Source organism: Eschrichtius robustus, chromosome 13 (assembly GCF_028021215.1).
Source record: "Eschrichtius robustus isolate mEscRob2 chromosome 13, mEscRob2.pri, whole genome shotgun sequence".
Classification (NCBI taxonomy): domain Eukaryota; kingdom Metazoa; phylum Chordata; class Mammalia; order Artiodactyla; family Eschrichtiidae; genus Eschrichtius; species Eschrichtius robustus.
Window position 1 is genome coordinate 40071823 of NC_090836.1, and position 14938 is coordinate 40086760.

The window sequence follows — 14938 nt, forward strand, 5'->3', positions numbered from 1 at the left end:
CATCAAATCCTGACTGGGGTGTATAGTAAAAAGAGCACTATAAGTTCATGCTTTAAGGTTTTCCTTGCCTCCCTCCCTCCCCTTTCTCTTCAAATATTTAGAAGTGACATGAAAATATAAAAAGAACATTAGAAAGACATTGTCAAATTCAAGCACAAGATAAATATCTCTGAGGGCACAAAGTGGTGTACAGGAATAAAATCACAGGCCTGCCAAGGTCTGTTCCCAGAGTAAGCTGAACAGCCAGAGATTTTAGGTCCCATGGGATCAGAGAGACGAACAGTGCCTCATGCAAAATATGGATCCCGGGGACTTCGCTGGCAGTCCAGTGGTTAAGACTTCACCTTCCAATGCAGGGGGTGAGGGTTCGATCCCTGGTCGGGGAGCTAAGATCTCACATGCCTCACAGCCAAAAAATCAAAACATAAAACAGAAACAATATTGCAACAAATTCAATAAAGACTTTAAAAAAAAAAAAAAGATAGGGATCCGGGGCCAGACTTGATTCTTAAAATTCAGGAGTTGGGGTAGGGCTATCCCAACATTAAAAGAAGGCTGAGAATAAAAGCTGCTAACACCAGAAATTTCCTGGGGACTAGCAGTTACTAACTGCACACCGAGACAGACAGCAAAAGCAGCCAGGACCTGGCTCAAGCCTCACTCTGCTCTGTGGCTGGATCTGCTGTTTCCCCAAGAACTGCATGGACCTGCGATACTGTCAGTGACACCCTGGGAAGAGAGGCCTGAATTGACAAAATCAACCACTAGATGTGGGGAGTAGAGGAGGATGGTGAGCACAGAGAAAGACAGGAAAAATAACTTCTACACAAAAGGAGGCAGCAAATCAAATAAAGAAGCCAATAGACTACCTAATGCACTGTGGTAACCTAAAGGGGAGGGAAGTCCAAAAGGGAGGGGATATCTGTATGTGTATGGCTGATTCATTTTGTTGTGCAGCGGAGGCTAACACAACAGTGTAAAGCAACCATACTTCAATAAAAATTAATTTAAAAAAAGGAAGCAAATAGAGATGAATGTTAAGAAAGATTGCCAACAAATCAACCTGCAGATAAGTTCACTCTGATGGAATGAAAACAATATAAAAATAAGGATATTTGGATACTAAAAGAAATCAAGAAATAGCACTTATTTTTTAAAGAACAATATTCCATGAAGAAAAAAAGGTAAAATGAAATGAGAACTGATGGGTGTTTGAAAAAGGAAAGACCAAATGAAAATTCTGAAAAATTTTCCAGAATGTGGCATTGACTGATAAAGAGGAAAAATAAAAATGAGCATTTAAAAGATGTGATGCTCATATTCACGTCTAACCGAAGTTCCAGAGGAACAGAAAACTGAAAAAGAGATGAGGAATATTCAAGGAGATAGTGACTAAGAAGTCTCCACAACTAAGGAAAAATAGGAATCCTCCCACCGAAAGTTCACACTGAGTGCTGAGCAGCATAACTAAAAATGTACCTGAAACCTCGGTACATTATAGTAAAACTACAGTACATCAAGAGTAAAAAGAAAACTTTAAAAACTGCCAGAGAGAAAAGCCAAATTAACTACAAAACAAAACCAAAAACAAAACCAACCCAGTGAGACTAACAGGAGATTTCTCATTAGCAACAATACAGGTCAGAAGACTAGAGAGTAAGACTTTCAAAGTGTTGAGAGAAAATAACTGTTAACCTAGATTCTATACCCAAGAAACTAACTATTCAAGATTGAGGGCTAAAGACATTTTAAGATATACAAAGACAAAAAATATTTCTACATTCTGACACTTACATTCTGAAACAACTGCTAAAGGATTTGCTTCAGCAAAAAGAAAAAAAAATCCAGAAGAAATAAGTGGGATTCAAGAAATAGTCATGATCAGAAAAAATTGATAAAAATAAGTTACTATTTATTGTAGCTATTTTTTTCTTCCTGATTTATTGAGATATAATTGACATACAGGTCTGTATGAGTTTAAGGTGTACAGCATAATGATTTGACTTACACACATAATGAAATGATTATCACAGTAAGCTTAGTGAGCATCTATCATTTCATACAGACACAAAATTAAAGAAATAGAAAAAATATTTTTCCTTATGATGAGAACTCTTAGTATTTACTCTCTTTACAACTTTCAATACATGACATACAGCAGTTAATTATATTTATCATGTTGTACATTATATCCCTACTACTTATTTATCTTGTAAGTGGAGGTTTGTACCTTTTTACTTCCTTCACCCAATTCCCCCTCCTCCCAGCCCCTGCCTCTGGTAACCACAAATCTGATCTCTTTTTCTATGAGTCTGTTTGTTTTTGAAGCATAATTGACTTATATACTATGTTACTTCCTGTTACACAACATAGTCATTCGATATTTCTGTACATTTCAAAATGATCACCACAATAAGTCTAGTTATGATATGTCACCATACAAAGATATTACATAGTTATTGACTATATTCCCCACACTGTATATTTCATACCCATGACTCATTTATTTTTCAACTAGAAGTCCATACCTCTTAATCTCCCTCACCTATTTCTTTTGTCCCTCATCCCCCTCCCCTCTGGTACCCACCTGTTTGTTCTCTTTATCCACGAGTCTATTTCTGTTTTGTTATGTTTGTTCATTTGTTTTGTTTTTTCAGATTCCACATATAAGTGAAATCATACACATTTGTCTTTCTCTGTCTGACTTACTTTACTTAGCATAATACCCTCTAGGTCCATCCATATTGTCATAAATGACAAGATTTCATTCTTTTTTTATGGCTGAATAATACAGCATTGTGTCTATACAGAGGGTATATATACTACATCTCCTTTATCCATTCATTTATTGATATGCACTTGTTACTTTCATATCTTGGCTATTGTAAATAATGCTGCTGTGAACATCGGGGTGCATATATCTTTTCTAATTAGAGTTTTCTTTTTCTTCAGATAAATACCCAGGAGTAGAATTGCTGGATCATATAACAGCTCTATTTTTAATTTTTTGAGGAACCTCCATACTGTTTTCCATAGTGGCTGCACCAGTTTACATCCCCACCAACAGTGCACAAGGGTTCTCTTTTCTCCACAACCTCACCAACACTTGTTATTTGTCATCTTTTTTATAATTGCCATTCTGACTATTGTGAGGTGATATCTCATTATGGTTTTGATTTGCTTTTCCCTGATGATTAGTGATGTTGAGCATCTTTTCATGAGTCTGTTGGCCATCTGTATGTCTTCTTTAGAAAACTGTGTATTTTAGATCCTCTGCCCATTTTTTTAACTGTGTTGTTTGTTTGCTTGCTTGCTTTTTCATGTTGAGTTGTATGACTTCTTTGCGTATTTTGAATATTAACCCCTTATGGAATATATCATTTGCAAATATCTTCTCCCACTCAGTAAGTGGCCATTTTGTTTTGTTGATAGTTTCCTTCATTGTGCAAAAGGTTTTTAGTTTGATTAGGTCCTGTTTTATTTTTGTTTTGGTTTCTGAGGTGACAGATCCAAAAAACATGTTACTAAGACTGATGTCAAAGAGCTTACTGCCTATGGTTTCTTCTATGAAATTTTATGGTTTCAGGTGTACATTTAAGTCTTTAGTGCATTTTGAATTTATTTTTGTGCATGGTGTGGGAGCATAGTCCAGTTTGATTCTTTTGCATGTAGCTGTACAATTTTCCCAACACCATTTATTGAAGAGGCTGTCTTTTTCCCATTGTATAGTCTTGCCTCCTTTGTCATAGATTAATTGCCCATGTAAGTGTGTGTTTATTTCTGGGCTCTCTATTCTGTTCCATTGATTTATGTGTCCGTTTTTGTGCCAGTACCATACTACTTTGATTACTGTAGTTTTGTAGTATAGTTTGAAATCAGAGAGTGTGATACCTCCAACTTTGTTCTTCTTAAGATTTTTTTGGCTATTTGGGGTATTTTGTGTTTTCATACAAGTTTTAGAATTATTTGTTCTAGTTCTGTGAAAAATACCAATTTTGTTTTGATAGGGATTGAATTGAATCTGTAGATTGCCTTGGGTAGTATGGTCATTTTAAGAATATTAATTCTTTCAGTACATGAGCATGGTATATATCTCCATTTGTTTGTGTTGTCTTCAATTTCTTTCATCAGTGTCTTATAGTTTTCCCAGTACAGGTCTTTTACCTTCTTGGTTAGATTTACTCTCAGGTATTTTATTCTTTTTGATGTTCTTGTAAGCAAGTTAATTTCTCTTTCTGGTAGTTTGCTGTTAGTGTATAGAAATGCAACAGATTTCTGTGTATTAATTGTGTATCCTGCAACTTTACCAAATTCATTGATGAGCTCTAATAATTTTCTGGTAGCATCTTTAGGGTTTTCTATATATAATATCATTTCATCTGCAAATAGTGACAGTTTTACTTCTTCCTTTCCAATTTGGATTTCTTTTTCTTGTCTGATTGCAGTGGTTAGGACTTCCAATACTATGTTGAATAAAAGTATCAAGAGTGGGCATCCTTGTCTTGATCCTGATCTCAGAGGAAGTGCTTTTGGCTTTTCATCATTGAGTATGATGTTAGCTTGAGCTTGTCATAGATGACCTTTATTATGTTGAAGTATGTTCCTTCTATACCCACTTTGTTGAGAGTTTTATTTTTATCATATATGGATGTTGAATTTTATCAAAGATTTTCCTGCATCTATTGAGATGATCATATGGTTTTTATTCTTCAATTTGTTGATGTGGTTTATCACATTGATTCATTTGTGGATAATGAACATCTTTGCATCCCTGGGAGAAATCCCACTTGATCATGATGTATGATCCTTGATTGGGATATATTATTGAATTCCATTTGCTAATATTTTGTTGAGGATTTTTGCATCTGTGTTTATCAGTGATATTGGCCTTTAATTTTCCCAAAGGCATGGAAAGCAAAGATCTTGACCTCCAAGGATGGGGCTTTCTAGAGTTTCCCTGCCATGTTCTCTGTAGAGAAATGGTATTGTCTCTTCAAAAAATGACTGTCTTGGGCTTCCCTGGTGGCGCAGTGGTTGAGAGTCTGCCTGCCAATGCAGGGGACACGGGTTCGAGCCCTGGTCTGGGAAGATCCCACATGCCACGGAGCAATGATGTCCGTGAGCCACAATTACTGAGCCTGCGCATCTGGAGCCTGTGCTCCGCAACAAGAGAGGCCGCGATAGTGAGAGGCCCGCGCATCGCGATGAAGAGTGGCCCCCACTTGCCGCAACTGGAGAAAGCCCTCGCGCAGAAACGAAGACCCAACACAGCCAAAAATAAATAAATAAATGGATCATCACGTTTAAAAAAAAAAATGACTGTCTTTACATATGTAGTGTATCTGCATTAGTTATTTATTCAATCATGACAAGTCACTCCAAAATGTAGTGACTCAAAACAGCCATATTTATTATCCCACAGCTTCTGTGGGTGAGGGGTCTAGGCACAAATTAGCTGGGTCCTTTGTTTCAACATCTCTCATGAGCCTGCAATCAAGATGTCCATCTGGGCTAAGTCATCTCAAGGTTTGACTGGGGAAGGAGATGCTTCCCAGCTCACTCACATGGCTGTTGGCAGGATTTACTTCTCTATGGGTTGTTGGACTGAAAAATTCGCTTCCTTGCTGCTGGCTACCGGCTGGAGACTGCCCCCAATTCTTTGCCATGTGGGTCTCTCCATAGGGCAGTTCACAGCATGACAGTTGGCTTTATCAACATGAGCTAGAGTGCCAGCCAAACAGAAGTTGCAGTCTTGAGTAAATTAATCTCAGAAGTGATACCCCATCACTTTTGCCAGATGCATTAGAAGCGAGTCCCTAGGTGCAGCCCACACTCAAGAGGAGGGGATTGCACAAGGCATGAATATCAGGAGACAGGAATCTTTGGGGGCATCTGCCTGCCATAGTATCTGAATCATACTCCAACAACGCAGGGGTCCAAGAAACATAACCTTCCTTATTTTCCTGTAACAAGTTCTATTTTGAGCTCCATTCCTACAGTCTGACCTCTGTTAAGTCAGAGCTCTCTGACCCATTCCTCAAGGTTGAAGTTTCAGGGACATTGCAAAGGGAAATTATAGGTATGTCTTAGGGAGGAAGGGCTGATGAGTCCTCAGTGTCATCTGTCCTCATGGGTCACCACTGCCATTCCTGCCTTCACAGTCTCTCCAGGCCCAGCTGACCTCCTGGAACTTCTGTGCCCAGCTATAGGGCATCCTCTGCTTCTTCCTGGCCAATCATGGACAAGGGGACTCTATCGGCCTTGGTGAACCTATTGCCCAAACATTCTCTGAGGCATTCCCTCTCAGAGTTCTTACAATGACTCCATTTCAAGAAGGCAACTTCAGAAACTCAGCCCTCTGTATTTCCATATCCTTCTCTGTCCTGCCTTCTCTGCTAGATACTGCCTGGAAGCAGCAGCCCATGCCCTTCTCTCTGAAGCTCACTTAATATCTCTTTTCTCTCTCATGAGCCTGGGGGCCTTTCTCTAGGATTAGGGAGAAAGGAAAGCCCTGTCACTCCCTTAATATTTCTCCAAATGTTTGCTTTATGTCCGAAGTCCTTTCAGTAGTCCTTAGGGCTTAGACTTTTGCAAACCAAAGTTAAACATTTGCTTTTTCCTAGCTCTTCACTTTGACTTATCTCTGGAAACAAGGAACTCTGCACCTCCTAAAAAGAGGGGTGCAGTGGGCAATACCAAAAAGCATTTGCTTATAACTCCCTTGAAAAATTTTCGAAGCACCTATATTTGGTCATGAGAAGTCCCTGGAAAAACCAATGTCAGTTGGTTTGTAAATGAAAAGGATTGCTGACATCTTTTAAGCATTTATTATATGCCAGGCACTGTTGTAAGCACTTTACATGTAATAACTCACTTAATCCTATTAATATCCTTAAGATGTGGGAGTAGTCGTTGATGAATGGGGAAATTCAAGCACAGAAAGCTCAAGCGACTTGCCCAATGTTACACAGCAATGAGTGGTGAAGTAGGGTTGGGGACCCAAGAAGCTGGCTCCAGAGACTGGACTCTTAACCACTTAAGCCAGCTACTATTTTTGGAAGCACCAGCCTTCCAAAAGAGAGTAGAGATCAATGATTACAAACCTAATTGTGTATTTTTATTTTACATTCTGAAATACCTCAGACACAAAAAGGTATGAAGAATAATATCAAAAACCCTTGCACCCACCACTCAGTTTAAGAAATAAACCATATACAAACGATGCCCAATTGAAATCCCTGTTTCCTCTTCCCAATCCTCTTCCCCACTTCCTATCCCGTTCGGTGTTTCCATTCTTGCGTATTGCTTGAGTTTTCACTGGCCACGTATGGATCCCTACACAGTTTATACCAACACTTGCATGTTTTTATGCTTTCAATTTGTCAATACACATCTTTCTGCAACCTACTACTTTCAACAAAATAAATCTCAAAAACCTCATTGCATTTTAATTCGAACATTTATATCCCCAAAGAGAGGAGCTGTCAGGGAAGTGTCTACTCGGGAGAATTTGCTGTAGAAACAGCAAGATTAAGCTTTGCCTGTATGCAAATTCCTCTTCGCTGAAGGGAGAAGTGCACCAGGACTTCGTAGGGCCCAGTATGTGCCCCCTTCTCCCTGTTATGTTATTGTAAATGTTGGGAGCTGAGATCAAGATTCTGGGAAGACAGAGGGAAAGCATTTGGTCTTTCATGATTAAGTATGATGATATTAACTGTGGGTTTTTCAAAAATATCCTTCACCAGGTTGATAATATTCCCTTCTATTTCTAGTTTGCTGCATGTTTTTATCGTGACAGAGTGTTGGATTTTGTAAAATGTTTTTTCTATGCCCTGTTTTTCTATGCTTTTGTATTAGCTATTTATTGCTGTATAACAAACAACCCAAAACTTAGTGACTTAAAACAACATCCCCTTTAGTGACTCTTGACTCTGTAGGTCAGGAATTTGAGCTAGACTCAGCTAGATTGTTCTTGTCCTGGTCTTGCCTGGGACTGGAGTTGGACAGTCTAAGATGGTCCCACTCACATGTCTGGCAGTTGATGCTAGCAGTCAGCTGGAACTCTTTTCATGTAGTCTGTCATCTTCTGGGTGACTAGACCAAGCTTCTTTTCGTGACAGTCTGAGAGCAATGACGCAAGAAAGTGAGAGCAGCAGTTGCAAGTCCTCTTGAGGCCTTGTTTGGAAATCACAGTTTGTTCTCTTACATTCTATTTGCCAGAGGTAGTTGCAAAGTACAGCCCAGTACAGCTCAGATACAAGTTCAGCTAGGCTCAAACTCCTAACGGGAGGAGTGACATTTTAATCCATCACATTCATTAAAGGTCTTTTATTCCCTCCTCCTGAAACTCTGAGTGACATCTTCCCATAGTCTTTCTTCCTCACTCTTCTTTACTTGAAATTCCAGGCACAGCATTTTCTTGGGTAGATAAGAACCAATAAAGATCATTTGTTCTGTGGTTTATAACCTTCTCCCCAAGGAAGAGAAAGAAGCTAAATAAATTTCACTCTTAGAAGATAAGTAGAAACGTCAGATCAGGGTAATGATAAAGTACAATTTACTGTTTGGTACCAGCTGCCATAAACACGATTGAGAAGCATAATCTTAAAGATTGTAAATAGAATTCAGTTTCTTCTGTTTTCTCTTTGGAGTCTGGTATTTTTCTTAACTAAGTGCATTTACATGATCTATTTGTTAATTGTTTAGAAGCAGCTGGTCCAAAATAAATGCAGACAATGATAGTAATTTGCGTATTTTTTTATTATAATTAAAGTTCCAGAAACAAGTTTGAGCCTTTACAACGTAGAGCAGTTATGCAAGACTATGTTTTGCAGAATGTGCTCATGGAAAGTAAAGGATGTTGACACCCTGCATTTGTCCAGTTGCCTGGAACCTTAAAGTGAACCAGAGTTTTCAGCACTCCATTGAGGGAAAAAAAAGAAAGAAGTAAATCATTAGAAAACATTAACAACTGACTTATTAAAACAAAACAAAACTTCTTTCTAGAAGCAGTGCACGTTCAATTTCAATCTCTTGCAATTAGAGAGAGGCACTCAGGCCTGTAAATCAAAAAAAGAGGTTCAATTTTAATCAACACAAAGACGGTTGAGGCATATTTAAAAGATTTCAGCATCAGAATGGAAACAAAGTGCCCTCTGGTGCTCAGTTAACCAGAAAAATTGATTGATAGTCTGAACAATCCAATAATGCAAGTGCGTTCAGATTTTTTAAATTTAAAGTAGAGCCAATTTTATTGTTATTGATAATAATATCTACCATATATTGAATATTATCACATGAGTTAGTGTATTATATAAATTATTTAATCCTCACAATAGCTCTATGGATTAGTTTCCTAGGTCTGCCATAACAAAATACCACGTATTCAGTGGCTTAAACAACAGAGATTTCTTTTCTCACAGTTCTGGAGGCTAGAATTCCAAGATCAAGATGTCTGCAGGATTGCTTTCTTCTGAGGGTTATGAGGGAAGGAGCTGTTCCAGGCCTCTCTCCTTGGCTTGTAGACGGCTGCCTCCTCCCTGTGTTTGTACATCATCTTCTCTCTGTATGTGTCTGTGTCCAAATTTCCTCCTCTTCTAAAGGCAACAGTTATATTGGACTAGGGCCCATCCTAATGACCTTATTTTAATTTAATCATCTTTTAAAGACCCTATCTCTAAATATGGTGACATTCTGGAGACCCTATTTCCAAATACAGTACCAGCGGTTAAGACTTCAACATATAAATTTTGGGGGAAGACACAATTCAACCAATAACAGATATATATTCTACATTTCACAGCTAAGGAAATAGACTGAGAAAGATTGCTACTTGTCCAAAGTCTCCAGTTAGTAGCAGTAGAGCCAAGACAAATCCAGATCTGTTGAAGTCCAAAGCCCAGCTGTTAACCGTGATACTATACTACTGCTTTCACTAATAGTCAGGTGTATCTTTTCCCATCAGTATCCCCACCCAGTTTCAGGCTCCCACACCCCCAGGAGCTTTATTACCTTACACCAGCTATTCCTCCCCTGCCAGCCTCCAATTATCCCCACTCTCCCCTCCCCAAGGTCCAGTTGAATGTTCTAGCCAGGGCTTTCCTCCAATGAGAGTCCCTGAGTGGTTGCCCCCATTCCCAGGCTCCACCACCCCTGCTTCCATCACTACCACCTCCACCTTCTAAGCACTCACTAGGGAGACACCCCTGGCTTTCTTTGAATCATATTTATGCTAAATTTCACAAAGGCTCTCTGTGCCTCTCAACCCACTAGCCAATAAATCAAGCCAAGACAATGAATTCAGGAGATCATTTAAGAGGCCTCCGAAATAATGTGTGTGCTCACTGCACACCTGTCTCTCTCTCACAACTCACCTCCTTCATGAGTCTTTCCTAATCCTTCACATACCCCTTCCCAGTAGAACAACTTGCCACCCCCCATGCCTTATAGACCCCAGATAGACTTTTATCAGACAACAGCAATACCTTATTGTGGGTATTTATTTTCATATCTGCCTCTCCACCAGACTGTGAGGTAGAAGCTGTGTCTTACTCATCTCTGAATCCCCAGTGTTTAGCATTTTTCAGTACTTATTGGTGAGTATTTAATAAGTGCTTGATGAATGAATGAATGAATGAACTCTACCCTACACTTTAAGACACTTCCCCCACCCAGCCAAATGATGCATAAAATTATAATGCTAGATGTTATAATATGAGCTTTGGTTTAAGAACTTGTGCCTTACTAAAGGATGAAGGGTCTTCAGTTGTTTAAGCCTCAGTGTGAATGATTTCCTTAGGGGGACATGTACAGGGATGTTAGGAGACGTGGTTGCTCGAGGTGCTTAATAAGAGGTGAAGGAAGGGGAAGATACAGAAAGATAGATCAAAAGACCAGAGGAGCCTTTCCTCTTAAACAGCTTTTCAGAGCAGCAGCTCTGGTTGCCATAGCAACAACATCAATTTGTGGTACTTCCTTTCAGCTTCCTACCTGCCTGTGAGGAGGACCTGAAAGCCACAACCTCTTAACCCAGCAGGGCATTCTCCTGGCATCTCTTGAGAGTGGGAGTCAGGATAAGACTCAGGGAGATGGCAGCCTGGGCTGAACCAGCTTGAAGAAAAGAAGCTGAGGGGAGCGGGGCAGGACCACACTGCTGCCAGGAGGTGAAGGCTAACGCGTGGGCACAAGTGACACAGGAATAAAGGAGTAAGCTGCAACAGTCGGCAAATAATCGCAGCTGGGGCCACAGTTCTCAGAGCTGATTACCTAGAGATCCTTTTACTTAATTGATTTTATACCACCTCCTGACTGCAAAATTGGGAGCCTCAAACAATAAAGGCAATTTTCAAAGGACAGCTGCTTGCTCAAATGGACACCCCACACGGAATTGTTTACTGGAGCTTCTAATGACTTATTCTTCTCAACCAAGCCAGAAAATATTTTTCTAAACAAGAAATGGGAAGAATGCCAGATCTATGAATAGGAGATTGTGCGTGAGGATGTCGCTACAGTATGTAATTAGTAGTCTTCCTAATCAAATCAGCAGCTTTGCTGTGAGATTTGCCCATTTCTGCAGCAGAAATATGATTTGGAAATGCTAACAGAACAGAATCGTCTTTCTAGTTTCTTCTTTCTGCTCATTCTAAGTCTTGAGTATAACTCAGATCAAAAATATTTTTTTTGCAAAGTATGAGGAAAGGGGAGACAGGGGTAATCATAAATTCTATTTGATACATTTATTAATCAATTTCACTTATTTGTTGCTGTGTAACAACCAAAAATTAAGACATAAGAATTGTGAATTCAGAAAAAAATATTGGGACTTCTAAAGGTGTTCCTTTACAGAGAATTATCTTTTCTATCAACACCAAGGGGAAAATTTATCCAAACAATTTCTAGAGTTGATCACGGTTCATTGAGGAACAAAACAGCAGAAACATGCAATTTCATGGCAACTCACACAAAGTGCAGACTCTCATTACCATCAACAAGCCAAATAATTTACTTAGCGACTCCGGTGCTGGCATTTAGTCTTTGTCTTTCTCACATCTGGTGCTCCAAGTATGATGCATTTAATAAACATGTTTATAAGCTGGTAATTTATTTCTGGCACTACTTTTGCTTCTTTTTACACCAAACTTCATTCATGGGGAGGAAACATGTTAATTCTCTCATTGTTAAGTGACCTTTCTTACTATATTGCTATGAGATTTTACAAAGCATGCGAATCAGCATGGTCTTAGAAATCAAGCCTAGCATAAGCGGTAGGTTGACCTTTTGTACAACAGTCAGAAGTGAAGCATCAAGTCAAGGTGGGGTGGGAGGAGGATCTACCTCAAAACATTCCCTGAAGGCTTCCCAGAGTCAAAACAACATCAGGAAATCACTCTGATGTATCTCATGACCTCTAGATGACAGTGTGTAGTGTTTCATTTTACTGCCATATATTAAGATGAAAAATCAAATAGAGCTAATTTGATTTGGTTTATGAAAATTTTATGTCAAAAAACAGGCAGATGGAGATGCCAGAGAGTTACAGAACAACCAAAGATTATTTGATATGTCTTCTAAAATAGAAACTCATTTTACAAAATCTAAATGGATCTCCTTTGCATAAGAATGTCATCCATGCATCCACGTGGCCTTTGTTGACTCCCTGAAGGGGTAGATTGCACCAGAGGTTACTTCTGAGAGGACAGAGGATCAGTTCATCAAGGGGAAGGCAGGTAGATGGATTCAGTAGTCTGGTATGGTAGACAATTCCTAGACAGGGAATAATAAGCAGCTTGATTCTACTCCTAGCTTTGCCGCCAACAACCTCTGTCATATAACCTGAATCCATGGGTCTCTATATCAGTTAGCGAATTACCATGTGGCAACAAACCACACCCCAAAACTTAGTGGCGAAAAACAGCAACCGCTTATGATTTCTCGCAAATCAATGCTGATCTGGGACAGGCTTCACTGAGCTCAGCTGGGCCGTGCTCATCCCTCTGGGGTCAGTTGGCGGATCACTTGGGGGCTGGTGGTTCTAGGATGGCTTCAGCTTGACAAATTGGTTCAGCTTCATGCAGTTAATCTCGTCCTTCAGTAGGCTCACCCAGGATTGTTCTCATGGTAGGGGGCTGAGGGGTGGGCAGGGGAGAGATAGAGGAAGAGAGGAGGGGAGGAGTAGGGAGGAGGGAAGAGAACAGGTAACAGAAAGAGCAAAGAAGGTAAGGAGGGAGGGGGAGAGGGGGAGAGATAGAAAGACCGTGGCATCTTGAGACCCAGGCTGGGAACTGGCCCTCTGGCTCATCTCCCACATTCTCTTGACCTGTCCTTTTCACAGTTGTCTTGAGGACGAAATGAGATGGTCTCTGTGTGGACTTTATAAATCATAAAGTGTCATAAAGCAGATATAATGTACTAAGACATCCACTGACAAGTCCTGTCTGAGTGCTGTCATTCATAAGATACACAGACTTATACCCTCACTAGAGGTGAAGCCAGTGATGACATTGTGGGCAGGGGATGTCATGTGAGATATTTTATGTATTTCTGTCCTTGTTCCACAAGCTTTGAGGTAGCTTGCTACAAGAATGCATATGTAAAAATAGCAGCATACCATAAATAAGAACAAAGAATCAGGACTAGGAAAAATATAATTGACAGTAGAAAATCAAGACCCAGGGTTAGAGGTGGTAAGAGATACCACCCCAAATATGCAAGCCATAAGGACAATGCCATGACCATATTTGAGTCTTATATTTGGTTCTGTAGTTCCCAGAAGTAAAGCAAAAAGAGATGTGTTCCCCAAGTATAGTACCCAAGTACTATACCCAAGTTGATCTGCGGTGGTACAAGGCTGCCAGCATGCACCCAACCTTCCCACCCTCTGTGGACCAGTTGCTGAGAAGCCCTTCAGCAGGTGGCAATGCAATGCCCTTCCTGTCCAGGTCTCTCCTCACCACGCTGAATGCTGGGTATTGCAGGGAGGGGAACAAGGAGCACCCTGGGCTCTCAGCTGCAGGGTATGGAGAGCTCACCAAGGCCAGCAGCAGGGGCTGTGTGCAGGCTGTGGTGAGAAGAACTGGGGTTTGTGAGACAGGATGAAGGGCAAGTGATAGGCATTTTTCCATTCATGCCAGTGACACATGTTTCCTTTTTAAATAAACTTAAGTTTTCAAAGTAAGTTAATACAGATACCAATGTTAATTAAGTAAGAGTACAGATGATGTATAGGTTAGGCAAACTCGTGAAGCTCTGATGTAAATGCCTGGAGTTTGGGAAGCAGCTCTCAAACATCCATTTATGAGTAGCACTGCTTCCCAGTGAACTTCCCAGGATGAGTGAGTAGCAGATATCTCTCTGCAGAGTCTGTGCACTATAGAGGCCATGTAAGACTGGCATGCAGGAAGAAAATATTAGAAATATATTTAGATGTAACAATATGAAAGGAGTCAAGCTTTAGTAGCACTTAAAGATTCCAACTGAGACAGACACCTCACCTGCTTGGTCAGCTTGCTAGAGATCGACTGCTGGGTCCCCCCACCCTGTGGTTCTCAGGGTGTCTTTGGGAAAAATTGGAAGTTCCCTAGGTAGAGAGTTGACACATTTTTGTTCACTTTCACCAAATGGCCACATGTTGGAGTTCAGATGTGCTTAATTAAGCAGCTGTATGGAATGTACCATCTAGTTTCAACTAAACTAACTTTCATAAAATGGAGAGCATTCAAGAAATGTCAGTAACAAACACAAGCAACAAAAACAAAATGGCAGGACTTCCCTGGTGGTACAGTGGTTAAGAATCCGCCTGCCAATGCAGGGGACACGGGTTCGAGCCCTGGTCTGGGAAGACCCCACATGCCGCAGAGCAACTAAGCCCGTGCGCCACAGCTACTGAGCCTGCGCTCTAGAGCCCTCGAGTCACAACTACTGAGCCCACGTGCCACAACTA